The sequence below is a fragment of the Alosa sapidissima genome, chromosome 21 (genome assembly GCF_018492685.1).
Source record: "Alosa sapidissima isolate fAloSap1 chromosome 21, fAloSap1.pri, whole genome shotgun sequence".
NCBI lineage: Eukaryota > Metazoa > Chordata > Actinopteri > Clupeiformes > Clupeidae > Alosa > Alosa sapidissima.
In genome coordinates this window covers 162,270-179,608 of record NC_055977.1, presented here as the reverse complement: position 1 = coordinate 179,608, position 17,339 = coordinate 162,270, and the positions used below count along the sequence as shown (strand labels likewise).

General features: G+C 41.9%; 1 protein-coding gene across 1 annotated transcript in view; it reads left to right on the top strand.

The window, feature by feature from the left end:
• Positions 1-1,306: 1,306 nt before the first annotated feature.
• Positions 1,307-17,339, top strand: part of lrrc3b (leucine rich repeat containing 3B) — a 34,461-nt gene continuing 18,428 nt past the window's right edge. Inside the window, exon 1 of the mRNA XM_042077582.1 lies at positions 1,307-1,487. The gene's annotated coding sequence lies outside the window, so the exon portion shown is untranslated. The remainder of the gene's footprint in view (positions 1,488-17,339) is intronic.

Below are 17,339 nucleotides of genomic sequence, written 5' to 3'. Positions count from 1 at the left end.
TCTCTCTCTCTCTCTCTCTCTCTCCCTCTCTCACACACATGCACACAAATGCATGTCACCTCTGAAGCTATGTGTCGCTTTTACACATCTTCAGGGGAGGTGTTTTGTGTCGCTGTTGCCATAGCAGAGATGTCATTGTCTTGACACCGCTTCTCAAGAGCAGCCTTCATGATCAGTGAACACACAGATCACGATCAGTCGGCACACCATTACACACACACACATCACGATCAGTCGTGACACCATTACACACACACAAACATCACGATCAGGCCAAACACACACACACACACACACACACACAACACACACACACACAACACACACACACAACACACACACACACACACACAACACACACACAACACAACACAACACACACACACACACAACACACACACACACACACACACACACACACACACACACAACACACACACACACACACACACACACAACACAACACAGCCCTATCATCAGTGCTGTAGCTTCTACTTCTGTGTGTGGAAAACAGTGGTGAAGTGTGCTGATTTGTTTGCGGGTATTTTATGCTGTGAACTAAACATGAGTGTGTGTAAGGAGTGAGACGGATGTGTGTGAGGAGTCCTCGGCCGATGTGAGTCACTCACCTCACACTCCTCTGGTATTTGTAGTGGAGTCAGTGTGTCTGGCTGTTGCTACTGAGTCCTTACAACAGCTCCAGAAGACTGCAATCACATCACTCTCCTGCTCCTTATTAGGATTCACCAAGTGTAACCCAACGCCTGGGGACACATATTTTAATAAATCACAACCACAACGCTGATAAAAGGCATTCAAATCATAAAGGCATTCAAATGTGGAGCTGGTGCTAATAGACAGTGACTCAGCTGCAGGAGATTTAGTTGAACAATTATGTTGGCCTTGCATAACGAATATTGCAGAAATTATCTTTTTACATAGTGACATAACATCTGACATATTACAAACAGCATTATTTTCATGGCCTGGACCACATAACCAGCCTGTCATTAAGATGGATAGCGTTATATCATCTGTCCATCACGTAAAGCTGTAGAGAAACGCTGGCGTAGCTGCTCAACAACATGGGTCTATAAAAGTCTACAGTAACACGCAGCTCTGACTGAGGTGTTCTCTGCTTCAATCGAGTGCATTTGAGCCGAGGCAGGCACGTCGCTATCACTGATCTGACAGCGACATTAAATTAGTCCAAGTCACAGAGGCGACACCTACAGCGCGATTCATTCATTCAGCGCGCGCCACCGAGACCGACAGCAGCACAGGCTCCCGAGCGGCGGGCGGCCCCTCCCTTCTAGTTCCTTCACGGGCGCTCTGTGGCCAACAACACCGCCAAAACAATTGGGGAATATGTAAAAGGCTGTTATTGTCATGGAGGAGGCACCTGTTTCAACGTGGAACGGTGTCTGAGGAATTTGTGAGAAATGCCTGCGTCCGGGTTCACCGTCAAATAGCTGTTTTCGTCGCAGGTAAGAAAACGTGTCGCCTGTTGCTCTGTGTTCCGAGCCGCGCGTAGTTCACGCGCCTGTGATTGTTGCGCCGCATCTGTCAGTATTTGTCTGATTTAAATTTCTGTCTGACAAAATATCGCTGCTTTTCACTTCTGAAATAAACTGCCACACATAAAGAAAGCCCGTAAGTACCATCCGAGGTAATAACACGACATTCGTCGCATGTGTGTGTCCAACATTTACTACAAGTGCTATTGTATGAAAGTCACAGTTGGGTCCCCACCTCTGTTGTATGTTAACATCGTTTTGATAAAAATAACAAAAATATCGGTGAAAAATTGAAATTGAATTATGTTAAGCTCCTGAGTAACTACTCATTGTTCCTGGGGTGTAGCCTATTGAAATACTCGTGCAATGAATACCTACCCATTCATAATGCACGCTACTTATTGCAGTCAGTCTTCTTTGGGGGTGTGGGGCGTTCTGTGTATGGCGGCGGCGTCCCTGCCCCTGAGGATGAACAACAGCTGCTCCGGCCAGTTAAGAAAATCTGCCGTGCTCATTGGGATACGAGAGCACCGCGTCTGCCAGGGAAGTTCACCTTGGTTACCAACGACTACCGCGGGGAATGCACGGGGGGAGGGGGTACTAGTTTTCGTTGCCTATTATGTCTGTTCCTAACAACTGTACTCTGATATTTCTGTGGCGCCAATTATGACCAGTTGGCCACCAAAAGCTATTATCAAAACCTTTGTAATTCAAGAGGGTGTGATCTAATAATAATATATATTTATTTCAAATTGGTCCTTTTTTCTTGCTGTGCCAAAATGCAAATGACAACAAGTTTTCTGACTTCTTTAGCTGATCCTTACACACTCATTCTCTCTCTCACACACACACTCAGGTAAACTGTCTTATCAGCATCACCATCACATTACCATCAATTTTTGAACTGGAAATATTGTTGTTTGAGGAGGCACTTTGTTTGTTTGTCATTGCTTCAGTGTTGACAAACACCACACACACGCACATAGAGGATCAGCTCTCAACAAAACCACTCAGAGTTGCCAGTTTATGGTGTATGGTGGGCCTCACAGATCAGCCTAAACAGGGGTTTCCACCTTCTAAAAAATAGTCAACAAGTCGCCTGCAGATCACGCGCTAAAAACATCCTCCATTGTGAAGTTTTTAATAGATATTTAATTGTAGACCAGAACCATTTTAAGACTGTACAGTATGGAGGCAGGGGGGTGCTGTGGCGCAACAGGCTACAGTGCCCGTACAATGCACGGGTCCAAGTGCCCACGGGGACCCAGGTTCGAATCCGACCTGCGGTCATATCCCGATCCCACCCCATCTCTCTCTCTCTCCCACTCACTTCCTGTCTGTCTCCCACTCACTTCCTGTCTGTCTTCACTGTCCTGTCAGCATAGGTAAGAAGCCCAAAAAATAAACTTAAAAGAATATATGGAGCCATACATATATATATACATATACATATACACATATATACATATATGCACATACATCTGTAACATTAACTTGATATTGGTGATACCTTACAAATTGTAGCTGAGTTAAATTTGGGTCTTTGGCTCCGAATTCATTTCCCATTCAATCTTTAAACAACAACGGAAGCAGAGCGTATACATGCTGCTCCCACACATGTAAATATGTAAACATGCACAGGAGGGAGTGAGGGTCCTCCATAGCCACACACCACACACACTCATAACTGTGACACACATTTTCCCCAACTGATCATCGTTCTCTCAATGTAATCCTGATTTCTGGCAGATAGCAGACTGTTGTCAGGTCCTCATCAGGTTTATACTTGTCTTGTGAAGTGGTGTCAAGAGAGAGAGACACAAACATAGAGAGAGGGATAGAGAGAGTTTTATTGTAGGTTGCTCATGTTGATGATGGTAAAGAACGCATTAGGGTGGCACATGTTGGCTGGTGATGTTGATGGTGGTAAAGAACGCATTAGGGTGGCACATGTTAGCTGGTGATGGTGGTGTTGATGGTAAAGAACGCATTAGGGTGGCACATGTTGGCTGGTGATGGTGGTAGAGAACGCATTAGGGTGGCACATGTTGGCTGGTGATGGTGGTAGAGAACGCATTAGGGTGGCACATGTTGGCTGGTGTTGATGGTAAAGAACGCATTAGGGTGGCATGTTGGCTGGTGTTGATGGTAAAGAACGCATTAGGGTGGCACATGTTGGCTGGTGATGGTGGTAGAGAACGCATTAGGGTGGCATGTTGGCTGGTGATGGTGGTAGAGAACGCATTAGGGTGGCATGTTGGCTGGTGTTGATGGTGGTGTAGACTCAGGCGCATAATTTGCACGGGGCTTACGGGGGTCATGACACCCCCAAAGCTAATATAACGCCCCCAATATCATCACATCATTCAGATTAATAACCAGATCCAGCTAATATAATACCCCCAATATCATCATATCATTCAGATTAATAACAAAATGAATAACTTTTTATTTTATTTTATTCATTTCATTTGCCAGCATGATAGTATCTTTTTTATTTAAATCATCTGTAATGTACCATACCCCCCCACCCCCGCCCACTGACTACTTGGTATTACCCAACCCGCTTTCTCTGCTGAAAGTTTGTTTACTATTTTGTGCAGTCGCTGGGATGAATGGTTGGAGAAAGCTGACAGTTGCATGCTAACTGGGATGAATGGTTGGAGAAAGCTGACAGGTGCATGCTAACTGAATGGTTGGAGAAAGCTGACAGGTGCTAACTGAATGGTTGGAGAAAGCTGACAGGTGCATGCTAACTGAATGGTTGGAGAAAGCTGACAGGTGCTAACTGAATGGTTGGAGAAATCTGACAGGTGCATGCTAACTGAATGGTTGGAGAAAGCTGACAGGTGCTAACTGAATGGTTGGAGAAAGCTGACAGGTGCTAACTGAATGTGGAAAGATGAAAAATACACTGAAAGGCAGCCAGACAACATTTTTTCAATGTTGGTCGACACCAGCCAAAAGGAGCAAAAATCCTGCCCAAAATACCATTATTGTTAAGTTAGCTGTTAAGTTAGCTGATGATTTGTTAACTGGAGTTGGCTGGCTAGATGTTCATTTGCCAGTGTCCTATGAGGTAAAGCCAGAGGGTGCCAGGGATCTATTGTGTAGAACCAATGTCACTGAATTGTAAGTTAAGTTGTTGTTTGCTCCAATACAGTCACATGTTTGGGGGGGGGGATTGCATAATTTACTTAGAGATGTCATCCATTGACAGCTAGCTGCTATGGGCTAGTTCAGAGGTCACGCCACTCCTTTTGAGTGAGCATGCCGGTACTGTACATACATACACACAGTTAATGATGGTGCATGTGAGTAGGCTTGCCCTTGGGAAACATTGAAACAACATTATTATTAACATTATTATTTTATTAACCCTATGCATAATACATTTGCTGCACGTAGGTGCCAATACAGAGATGCAATTGATTACACTTTTAAGTTCTTTTTTTTTTCATAAGATAGTGAACACACACACAAAATCAATTAAGTGTAAGCTGCCACTGCTGGCAAGTGCTTAAACACTGAATTGAACTACTGCATCATTATGGCATAAATAGTCAAGTGAACAGCTGCATTTACGTTAAGTAGCCTAAGTACATTACATTACATTGCATTTGGCTGACGCATTTTTAACCAAAGCGACTAACAACATGGTAAACAGTTTACGTTTTAAAGCAATTCTCTCAGCAATTTTAGGACAATTTAAAAACGGTAGAGTACAGTAAGAATAAGTGAGTGCTGTTTTTAAACAGTTGAGTGTCCTTTTACACAAGAAAATTATTCCATAAATAAATAAATGAATAAATATGCCGCGAGTTTAAACCCCCCAATGGTAGACCCACAGTTATGCCCTAGTCTAGACTGATTTTATGAGCCGTATATGATTCTGTTTCTCTTGGGGATGTTTTCTGCTCCCGTACATTCATTAGATAGATAGATACTTTATTGATCCCCAAGGGGAAATTCAAGATTAGATGAGAGTTTGGGGTTTGGGCTGTATGTAGCAAACTATTTGCTCTCATTAAACCACTGAAAACAAGAACATGCTTTTATTATTATAATACTCAAGTCTTTAAAAGAATAAGATGAAGTCTTAAAAATATAGTATCAATCCCCATAACAGATGTCCTGATGAAAACGCAGCCCTCCAGAGCAGGGCTTGAAAACAAAATTATTTTTCAAACGCTCCGTTCCGAACGGTTCAGGTAGGCCTATGTTTAACGTTTTCGTTCTTGCATGCGTTCCGCCACCAACATATCGGTCCTGAACGCAAAATATCGTTCGTTCTTAAAGTTCTGGCAGTGTTTGGCGGGCCTATCAAGTCTATTTTTGTGAACTTTACCTTAGAATAGACATACTCATTATTTCCCCTTGATTTAGCCTATACCGTAGCTATGCCCAAAAATAATAAATCACAGGCGGCATCCAAAAACATTCAGATGGGCTATCCATCCCATAGCCTACAGACTTACTCTAGGCCTAACCTATGCCTATAAATAATTTCTTATCAAAAATATTTATGGATACGTGCTAAACTCCTTACCTGGTTGTAGCCTAAGTTTTATCCATATAGAGATCTTCAAAGGCTTGCGCTATAATTCCAACCATGTTTATAAATGAACCTGTCTGTTGCTGACAAGGCCTATCTCAAATTTCCCGTTTAACTCTTCTACATAGAATAGGCTATAATTGCGCAAACATTTCAAATCCCGACTTTAAAACGACAAGGCGTGGACAGGCAAAATAGGCTATTACGCATAGGCTACAAACAATTTCCAAATCAGTTTCAGTAGCTTTACTTGCATCTCTCAACCTGGTGTTGATAACCTGCCTAGGCTATGAAAGTAAGTTAATTAAGGCCTACTTGGTTTACTGACACTTGAGTAGGCTACAATATGCAACCCATTGGCAAGCGTTTACACCTGGAGATGTCCTTTTAGCTCGTGTCATGTTTGCTAGCTTGTGGGCTCAGTTTGTGTAGTGCTACCAAAATCATAGAAATTAATAACATTGTAAGACATTTACCTCTTCTATGATCCAAGAATGATTTTATACGAGTTATTTTTTAACATTTATTTTAACTAATGACATAGAAAACATCCCGAATTCCATCTACATATCGTAATGCACTATGCAAAAAGTTATTTCCAATCGTAGCCGAACACAGTGAGATGCAAGCGTTCCAATCCACTTAGAAATGTTATTACGCTACTCTCACGTCCTTAAAGTGGCAGGCAGTCAATTAGACTTACACACCAACAATGTAATAGCATTAAAGAAAAGTGTAGTCTAATAGTTTAAATCAATATGAAATTACTAGATACTTAGTTGGCTATTATTAGTAATTATGCAAGTCACAGAATATGAATTATTAAAAAGATATGAACTTAATATGAATTACAACATATATGAATGTATTGAAACATATGACATGATGCCATCTCTTTAGGGGGCTGTCTTTTTTAGACAGTTCTACGAAAGGTTATACTGCTTTGTGAATTACCCCAGTCAAAGTATTTACACAAATAAAGGAGGCCTACTTTGACCTTTACTTATCCTTTTTAATAAGCATCAAGATGATCAGTGTAATTTTGGTCTTACTAACCTTAATTACCCTCAATTAAATAATAATAAAATAAAAAAACTAACTATTAAAAACTACTAAACGCAACTATTTTTGCAATTTTCACTTCCTCTCGCAATTTCTTCGCAACAAACAGCTAAAAACACTGCAACTTCCATCGCAATTTTTTAGAAAAGTTGTCGCGAAATCAGGCATTTTAGATCGCAACAATCTCAAAAAATCCTCGCGAAATCCTGGAGGGACTGACATGCACACATACACACCTGCACACACACAAACACACACCTGCACACACACACACACACACACACAAACATGCACACCTGCACACACACACACTTACACACACACACAAACCTACACACAGCTGCACACACACACACAAACACACACCTGCACACACACACACCTGCACACAGACACACCTGCACACACACAAACCTACACACGGCTGCACACACACACACAAACACACACCTGCACACACACACACACACTTGCACACCTGCACACACACACACACACTTACACACACATGGCCGTGATGCCCCTTTGAAAATCAGAGGTTTACAGGCCACGGTGGCCTTGGTGCCCCCTTCTTTCAATATTCTGCTTTGCGTCCGACTAATAACGATTTTTATTTAGCCTGTGGCCTGTCAAAATAATCTTAACATTCACAGCGCAAATTAATTTAGTCTTTTACGCAGTGGAGAAAGTGACAGCACAAGAAAGAAAGTGCGTCCAAATTCACCCATTCTTCTCAGTTGAACTACTTGCGAAGTAGCCTACTCATCATCACACAGACATCACAAGTATCACATGAAAGAGCTTTTTCTCAGCTTTTAAACAATGTTAGCCAATAATTGCTGTGTTGAACGGTTCGCGAGGAAAGTAAATATAATTCAATTTAATCATACATTCTACTGAAGGTTTTGCGTCCATGATCCCCCTACCCATTCATCTCTTATACTTCACAAACCCTTCTTTTAACACATGACAAACCATATATCAAAATAAACAGCAGACCTTACCGAACACAAAGGTGTAAAGCAGTCCCCTGTACAGTTAGCCGTTCCAGAGTAATCCAGTTTTGAATTTGCAGTAAATTTCGACATGCATGGATGTCTCCAAATTTGGGCTTTAAGTTTTACAATGTGTTTAAATTGTTCCACATGATTTCATAACAGGCCAAATACAAAATAAATGTTACAAATATCGCCTAGATATTTGTAAATCAGAGGACAGCTGACTAAGAGTTTGTGAAAGTAGCCTTAATGATCACAAAATGCTAAGCATGAATCTAGGCTATTTGAGTTTCTTAACCCTCTAGGCGCCACGGTCGACTTTAGTTGACAAGATGCGGTACTGAATAAAACGGCCGATTTAGTCAAATAGGGTGTCATATTTCGTTCGACCTCCACTTCACTAGATGGCAGACATGTCATACGTCATCCCGAGTCGAAAAAAGGGCACACTTTAAACAAAACTGTCTAGCTACAGCGCATTGAATCAGTGCGTGAAAAACCGGAGCTAGTGTGTGTGTGAGCCACTTTGTCAGAGCGATATTGTCAACGTCGGCGAGTATTTGCATTAGATTATCGTCTAATGGCATCAAAAAAGTTTACCCGAAATGAAGTGTTGGGTCTTCTATTCGCGGACCCTGATTCTGAAGGGGAATATCTGCCTTCAGAAAATGACGGTGATTCGTTTAGTGAGGCTTCAGATGCGTCCCTGCCTTGCAATGATGCAGCTGGACAAAGTGAGAGTTTACTCCATAGTTTAGCTTACACCAAGCACAAACGTTGAATCGTTTGCCCAATGTCACTGGTGGGAATAATGTTTCACGGGTTCGGAGTGTTCATCGGGAAGTTAGCAGGGTGTTAGTGGTGTGGCGAACGAGGCTGGAGGTAGCATAATGTCCATAGCGCTAGCTTCTGTCTTCTGAACGCCTCTCCACAATCGCGGCGACAGTAACGTGGTGGAGCCTTTGTCTAATGCCACTGGGTATGTTAGACGAGGTCGAAGTGCTCATAGGAAAGTTAGGGGGGAACGTAGTGGCAGTGTGGGGAGTCGCAATGAGAATGACAGTAGACCTAGTCCGAGCTGCGCAAATTCTCTCCACTCGGCGCGCGCGAGGCAGATCTGGCCATGCTGCTCGCATGGTGGAGGTGGTGACACGCTCTCTCCCTCTCCCACCCACACACACACACACACACACACACACACACTAGGTCATGCATAGACTATCACAAGATGATGGGAATGCCGGCCCTGTATGGATAGGGATAGGGAGTCATGTTCTCTACAGCAAAAGGCCTGCTACATAAAAAAAAAAAGTCAGCCATTTATTAGTAATGATTTACACTGTTGATTTGCTATCTATTTCCCTGATCATTTAGGACATACACTATGTGTTCCTTTTTGTGTGTTCATGTCCTTGTGATGTGTGTGTCTTTGTCAGCTAAGAAAAAAAACAAAAAAACATCAACAAAAACAACAAAAAGAAAAAAAATACTAACATTGTCTCTTGTCTTGTCTCGTCATCTCACTCCTGATCTGTGCCTTGCCGTGGCAAATGAGCTTTTGAACTAAACAGGTCTTGTCTACTTGTGTTTGTGTGTCATCTGAATAATATATATGTGCCCCATACATGGAATCAGAGTGCCTACTGTATGTAGTAAATGGAAAATCTCTACAGCAAAAGGCGCCTACCGCTACATGCATTTGGTTTGTTTCTGCCATTTATTAGTAATGATTTACATAGTTTGTTTACTACTTAGTATTTACTTGAGCATTCAGTATTGTGCAATATAGCATACAGAAGGTGAGGGACATTTTGGGGGGAAAGAAGTGGTGCATTTTATCATTCAAACATGCGACTTTTCATGAAAATTCTATAATCCAAGATGGCCGCCACCATATGACTTCATAATATGCAAATTAGATATAAACATTTAATCCCTACATAAACTTTGGGTCATCCTTAATATTTCTCTAATTTACAGAAAGTCTCTATCTCTTATCACTTTTAAGATATAGCCTTTTGTAATGAAGATGTCAAAATCGAACGTTTTGAAAAAACCCCTCTGGCGCCTAAAGGGTTAAAGCTGAGCTGTGCTTAAATTGTTCAATACATGATTTCATACCAAGCCAAATATAAAATAAATGTTAGATATAGCCTAGATATCTGTAATTATCAGATGATCAGATGATTTACAGTTCTATGTAATGTCATGTTTCATGTTTTTGTAATGTTTCATACAGTGATGCAGGTCTACTGCAGTGAATAGGCTAAATACAACTTTGATCATTTTTATATGCTACTACTGTATAGTTAACTTTGGCCTTGGTGCCCTGACATGTGGCCTTTGTGCCCCCCACCAAATATGCCCAACTGAAGGCCAAGTGGCCTTGCCCCCAGAATGGTGAAATTCCAAGCATAGAATATGTGTTTGCAATATAGGCTATGAGTCCAATATTCAATTATGTGTGCACTGTTGAGATGGGGACTGTTGTTTTCCAAATTGTGTTCCAAACTCCGACCCCTACAACCCTTACAGGTCTGTGTTGGAGGTCTATGCTGCTTTCCTGGTGGTTGGTGTGTGTGTGTGTGTGTGAGGTGGTTGATGCTGCCTTCCTGGTGGCTGGGGTGTGTGTGAGTGAGGAGGTCTATGCTGCCTTCCTGGTGGATGGGGTTGGCCTAAAGCATCTGCCAGAGTAATGAATGTAAATCTGAGCGCTTAACGGAGAGGGCTGGGCCACTGCCATCACCAGCTGGGTAAACAGGGCGGCATGTGGCTAGGATTTGGACCAGCCCGATCCGCAGGGACAACAGGCTTAGCACAGCTCAGATATGGCCCCTCTCAGCCACCATACCCCCACACAGCACACTGTCAGGGCCAACAACAGCAGTGATGCTGCCAATACCCCAGCCCATGTGCAGGCCCCAGGCTAGGGTACATCTTACATCTTAATGTCTGACGTCAGTTAGTCTTTATTCTTTATTTCAAGGATAGCCCCTTGAGATGTACCATCTCATTTTCGAGGGGGTCCTTACAATAATGACAAACAGTACAAAGATAATAAAGAGTAAGTACTAAACTCCCCCATCCCCACCAGCCAGTATTACACAAACGGGGTATAATGATAATAATAATAATAAGCTTTATTTGTATAGCACCTTTCATACACAGAATGCAGCTCAAAGTGCTTTACATTTAGAGCATGTAACACAATAATAGAGTCAGTCAGTCATTATCAATCACTTTCACTTTTCTTCAATGCTGTGGCCATTTATGATCCAATCAGCAACATATCATAAATATAGCAAATAACATATAACACAGTTATTAGAGAAGAGTCAGTCATTCCCCTTTGTTGCTGTGGCCGTTTATGATCCAATCAGCAACATATCAGAAATACTATTATACTACTATAGATATATAAAGGCTTTGCTAACAAATGCCTAGGCTAACAAATGCTTAGGCCCCGTTGATGCGGACTCCAAGCAGCCAGCAGTAGCTTGTTCTAAGCATATGTCGCAATTATTTGACTTTATGCACAGACATTCAAGACTGGCAGCCTTAACCCTTTACCCCCCACAAGCACGCCATATGGCTCCTTCAAATAGAGGTGAATTTGTACACATAAGCATACAGTACTATACACCCATATGAATACATTTGCTTGCATGGACAAGTAAGGTATACAGTACATATTTGTACACAAATACACGTGCATATACATATACACACAAAATTTGTACACAGATACACACATACAGTACAGTAGATAAAAGGAAAGCAAGTATGAGTAGAATGACTCCTTGAGAGAAAAGGTAAGACAGATCAGAAACAGGAGCAGGATGTTAGAAAATGTGTAGTTAAAGATGATCTGAAGATATGAAAAGAGGTTATCGATAGGGATCGACCGATATATCGGGCCGATATTTGCGTTTTTTACGTGTATCGGCATCGGCCGATAAGCGGCTGCGTTCACCGATAGTTTTTTCCCCCGCATTATTTACATACAGGCATCCACAGGCAGCTCTGTGTTGCTGGAGACGCTGCAATTGCAGACTGCCCCTCCCCCACAAGCAGAGTGCTGAAAGCCTGCTCTTCAAGACAACTTTAAACTTTCAAAGCATCTTTTAACTGTTTGACTTAGCTGAAATATTGCCATACACTTTGAAGGTGGAAGCAAGTTTGTGGGTCCAAATGGAAAACGCGAATGATAGATAGATAGGTAGGCTACTTTATTTAATGCTTAATGCCTCGTTTATAAACCTCATGGTGACGCCTCTCCATCTTTCTGACCACTTCTTCATCCAGTTCAACGTTCATCCAGTTCAAGACGGCTTTCTACAATGACAAAATCAACAGCACTACAGACACTTGAAAACTTTTCTCAACCTTCAAATCGCTACTCAACCCTCAGCTGCCTCCTCCTCCATCCAGCCTTACTGCAGATACCCTCGCCTCATTTTTTACAAACAAAGTGGCGGCAATCAGCAGTCAATTCTCTACATGCCCACTCAACGCATCTGACTCAGATACCGCACTCCTACAACCTCTAGGGACTGCTGGAACATCTTTTTCAGCATTCACGCCTCTCTCCGAGAGTGAAGTATCTAGACTCCTGACATGCAGCCGTCCTACCACATGCTCGCTGGACCCTATACCTACGAGCCTACTTCAGTCCATCAGCCCGACCATCGCTCCAGCTATCACACATGTGATCAATGCTTCGCTAACCTCCGGCACATTTCCAACAGCGTTCAAAATGGCCCGGGTAACACCGTTACTTAAGAAAGCTTCTCTCAACCCTGCTCAAGTCGAGAACTACCGCCCTGTCTCACTCCTGCCTTTCCTATCCAAAGGCATTGAACGAGCAGTCTCCAAACAGGTCTCTGACTTCCTTTCACAGAACAACCTTCTGGATCCAAATCAGTCTGGGTTCAAAAGCGGCCACTCTACCGAAACGTCTCTGCTGTCTGTAACAGAAGCCTTAAAAGAAGCCAGGGCGACCGCTCGGTCATCAGTACTCATTCTGCTTGACATATCGGCTGCCTTTGACACGGTTAATCACTGCATCCTTCTCTCTATACTCGCTAACATGGGAATCTCCGGTTCTGCTCTTTCCTGGTTTGAATCCTACCTCACAGGACGCTCGTTTAACGTATCATGGCTTGGTCAGCTATCTGCACCTCACCATCTCACCACAGGGGTCCCCCAGGGCTCAGTGCTGGGCCCCCTTCTCTTTGCTATCTACACCACCTCCTTGGGACAGATTATCCGTTCGCATGGCTTCTCATACCATTGCTATGCAGACGACACACAGCTCTATCTGTCCTTTCCACCTGATGACCCCTTGGTTTCAGCACGGATCTCGGATAGCCTCTCAGACATAGCTACATGGATGAAGGCACACCACCTCCAGCTGAACCTCTCAAAGACTGAACTGCTGGTCCTCCCAGCTAAACCTACCATACACCACGACATCAACATCAAATTTGACTCCCTGTCTGTTTCACCTACCAGGACTGCAAGAAATCTAGGAGTTGTCCTCGACAACCAACTAAACTTCTCAGATCATGTTGCCTCAGTTGCCCGGTCATGCCGTTTCGCACTCTACAACATACGGAAAATCAGGACTTACTTGACTCAAGATGCTACCCAACTTCTGGTTCAGGCAATAGTCATCTCACGACTCGACTACTGCAACGCCCTCCTGACAGGTCTCCCAGCCTGCGCAGTGAAACCACTTCAGATGATCCAGAACGCGGCGGCGCGCCTGGTCTACAACCAACCCAAAAGGGCACATGTTACCCCGCTGCTCATCCAGCTACACTGGCTACCTATGGCGGCCCGCATCAAATTCAAGGCTCTAACGCTTGCCTACAAAGTAGTCTCCGGTTCTGCTCCCACCTACTTGAATGCCCTCATACAGACATATACACTACCTCCAGACCGCTGCGCTCCTCAGACGAACGACGTCTAGCTCTGCCACTGGTACGCTCAGGCCAATCCAAACTTTTCTCATCTGTTGTTCCTCGTTGGTGGAACACACTGCCAGTTCCTAGAAGGGCAGGGACATCCCTCTCCATTTTCAAAAAACTCCTGAAGACCCAGCTCTTTAGAGAACATCTCCTCTCATAGCAACACTTACAACAAGTCTTGCTGATCCTAGCACTCACCAGCCGTCTTAAACTGACACGTAACTGATAAAAACAGCACTCACTGATGCACTTATTCTTACTGTACTCTAATGTTTTTTAAATTGTCCTAAAATTGTTGTGAATTGCTCTAAAACTTAAGGCGAGACACTACAGGTGAATAGGGTAAAAATTTTAAATAATAGACATCACCATGAAACTTTCTCAGTTGATTACTTACACAAGTATGAACAAAAAATGTATTACAAGTTTTTGAAATTCGAATGTTTAATTATGCAAATTAGGCATTCTCTCATTAAATATGCGCAAATTTGCATATATTTTCGGTAGATAGATCTGAACATATGATAAAGCCTGGTACAAAATTAGTCTTTCATTTTGTTTGCATAGAAGATAAAAATAAAATTACAGAGGGATTTCAGGATATCTGCTTTCATTACCTAGGAAATCAGAATATACTGTCCATAGCCTTAAAAAATCGATTTTTGCCATATATTTTTGATTAAAATGTCACATAAATCAGGCCAGGAATGATTTATTAACAAATCCCTCTGTAAATATCTTCAGAATACTGCTAAGTGTATATCTGGAAAGTTTGGTGTACATAGGTGCTACATAGGCTGAGATGTTTCTACTGGAAAATGATAAAAACTCAATTTGAGAAAACAGCCTTGGAACACAGCCAAGAGATTCCGTTCTCAGCCTAGACTCACCTTTGAACTTTCGCGATTAGTTGCGGTTACAAAGGAAGTGTCCATATTTGGATAGCACAACGTCATGCAGGAAAAACAGAGCTTTCCAACGGTACTACACATGTTATGTTTTGTATCACGGTCGCGGTAGAACGTTAGAATCGCATGAAACGTTAGAAGACTAACTTTTGGTGAATTTACGAGAAATATACAGGCGCGAGTAGACAAAATGTAATGAAATAAACACCTAAATGTGTAAATCGGGCTTTGTTGTTGTAGTAGTGTGAAAGAATACATGCTAAGGTAGCAAATTAGCCCAAAATCTCGAAATTGACCAGTGCATGAAAAAACGATGTTTTCACCTGCCGTGTCTCGCCTTAAACTGTTTACCATGTTGTTAGTCGCTTTGGCTAAAAATGCGTCAGCCAAATGTAATGTAATAATGTAATGTAATGTAATATAATTTAGGGAGCTGCAAATAGCTAAGTTGTAGGCTATCCATATGCATGCGGTCCTAAGTGGTATTAATGATGAATTTAGTTTAACATGTTGGCTGTGATGAATATATTTGATTGAATAATGAACTAGGCCTACATGGATGCAAGATATCTGAAGTGAGATGTTGATGTTGATGATAATGATGAGAATATGTCCCTAGATTAATATATGTCCTCTGTTCTCTAAATATTGTGCTTTTACTATTTTCAAATATGACATAGCCTCTTAAAACATTTTTTGTGACTGTATGTTTCTGTATACAAATATGGTTATATCACCTGTACATGTTTGTATATGTTTGTATATAATTGTAATGATTTGTGATGTAATTTTGTAATTTTGGTGATTCGGATATGTGACCCCGAATGCACTCATATGTCTTGGGGTTATTGGGTGATTGGCAGGTGAGCCTATAAATGGCCGCTGTGCCTTTTTTTGACGCGTCACGTACAAGGAATACTGATGAAGGGCTAGACCCGAAACGTTTACCCCTTGTTTATGTGGCCTGTAAGTTTTTTCGGCTTTTTGAAAAATACACTGTTGGAACTACTCAGCCCCTGTGTGCGATCTCCCCTTTCTTCACTTGAGTATTACGTTTTTTGGAGACTATACGCACCGGGCGACACCTCAACACTAGACGAAAGGCGCAGACGCCACACTTCACCTCTGACTGAATTAATATGAAATTTAAAAGATAGCTGGGAATCAAGCCAGAGGCCTAGATATTTAAATTCTTCAACTTGTCCTATTGTTGTTCCATCTAGAAGGCTAATGGACCAGTTATTTAACAGCGAAGGATCAGGTCGAGTGCAGAACAACATATTATATGATCTTCTTCAACATATTATATGACCATCTTTGAACCAGATTGAAATCAGATTGTAGAGAGTGTTGAATTTGTGAGATATCAGATCAGGAAGAGTATAATACAGTGTCATCTGCATATAGATGAAGATAAAGCAGTCAGAACAGATTTGAGGGAGATTAATAAAGATTGAGAACAACAGAGGACCTAGGGAGGAGCTCTGTGGAACACCTCTATCAATTATCTTCAAATCTGATTGACTTCCCAGAAAGGAAATATACTGACTTCTATGATGAAGAAATGAATTAAAAAATAATAAAGAGTTAGTGGAAAGACCAATAGTATACAATTTGTCTAAAAGAAGATAATGATCAACCATATCAAATGCTTTTGAAAGGTCAATAAATATAGCACCTGTAGGCATATTGCTGTCAGTTGCTGACAGTATATCATTTGTAAATTTTAAAAGAGCCGTGTGTCACGGTTGCAAGGGGAGAGCTTGACCCAAACACAGGGCAAAGTACGGCAAGGCAAGGTAATCTTAGAATTGCTAGATTTTTTAATCCAAACTGAACAAACCGTGTGTAACACAACACACATTGACTAATAACCGACAAAGACTGAGAGGAAACATAGGGTTTACATACACAGGGGTAACAGGGCACAGGTGGACAATGATCAAGGTAAAACAAGAGACAGGTGGAAACCATAATTAAACTAACAGACTAAAGAGGATCAGGTGAGGGGCGGAGACACAGGCACAGGGAACAGAAACACATGGCAAAACAAACAAAGGAGCACATGGCACAGGACACAGGAAGTAAACAGCAAACCGGAAGACACAAGAGGAGCAGACATGAAGGAAAACACTAAACAGGGAAAACAAAACATGACAGGACCCTTACACCGTGGTGGTTGAATGGCTAGGTCGAAAACCTGATTGGTGTGGAGATAGTATATTATAGTCTGTAAGATATGTAGATAATTGGTTAAATATTAATTTTTCAAATATTTGATATAAGATTATATATATTGATAATCGAGATTGGTCTATAATTATTGT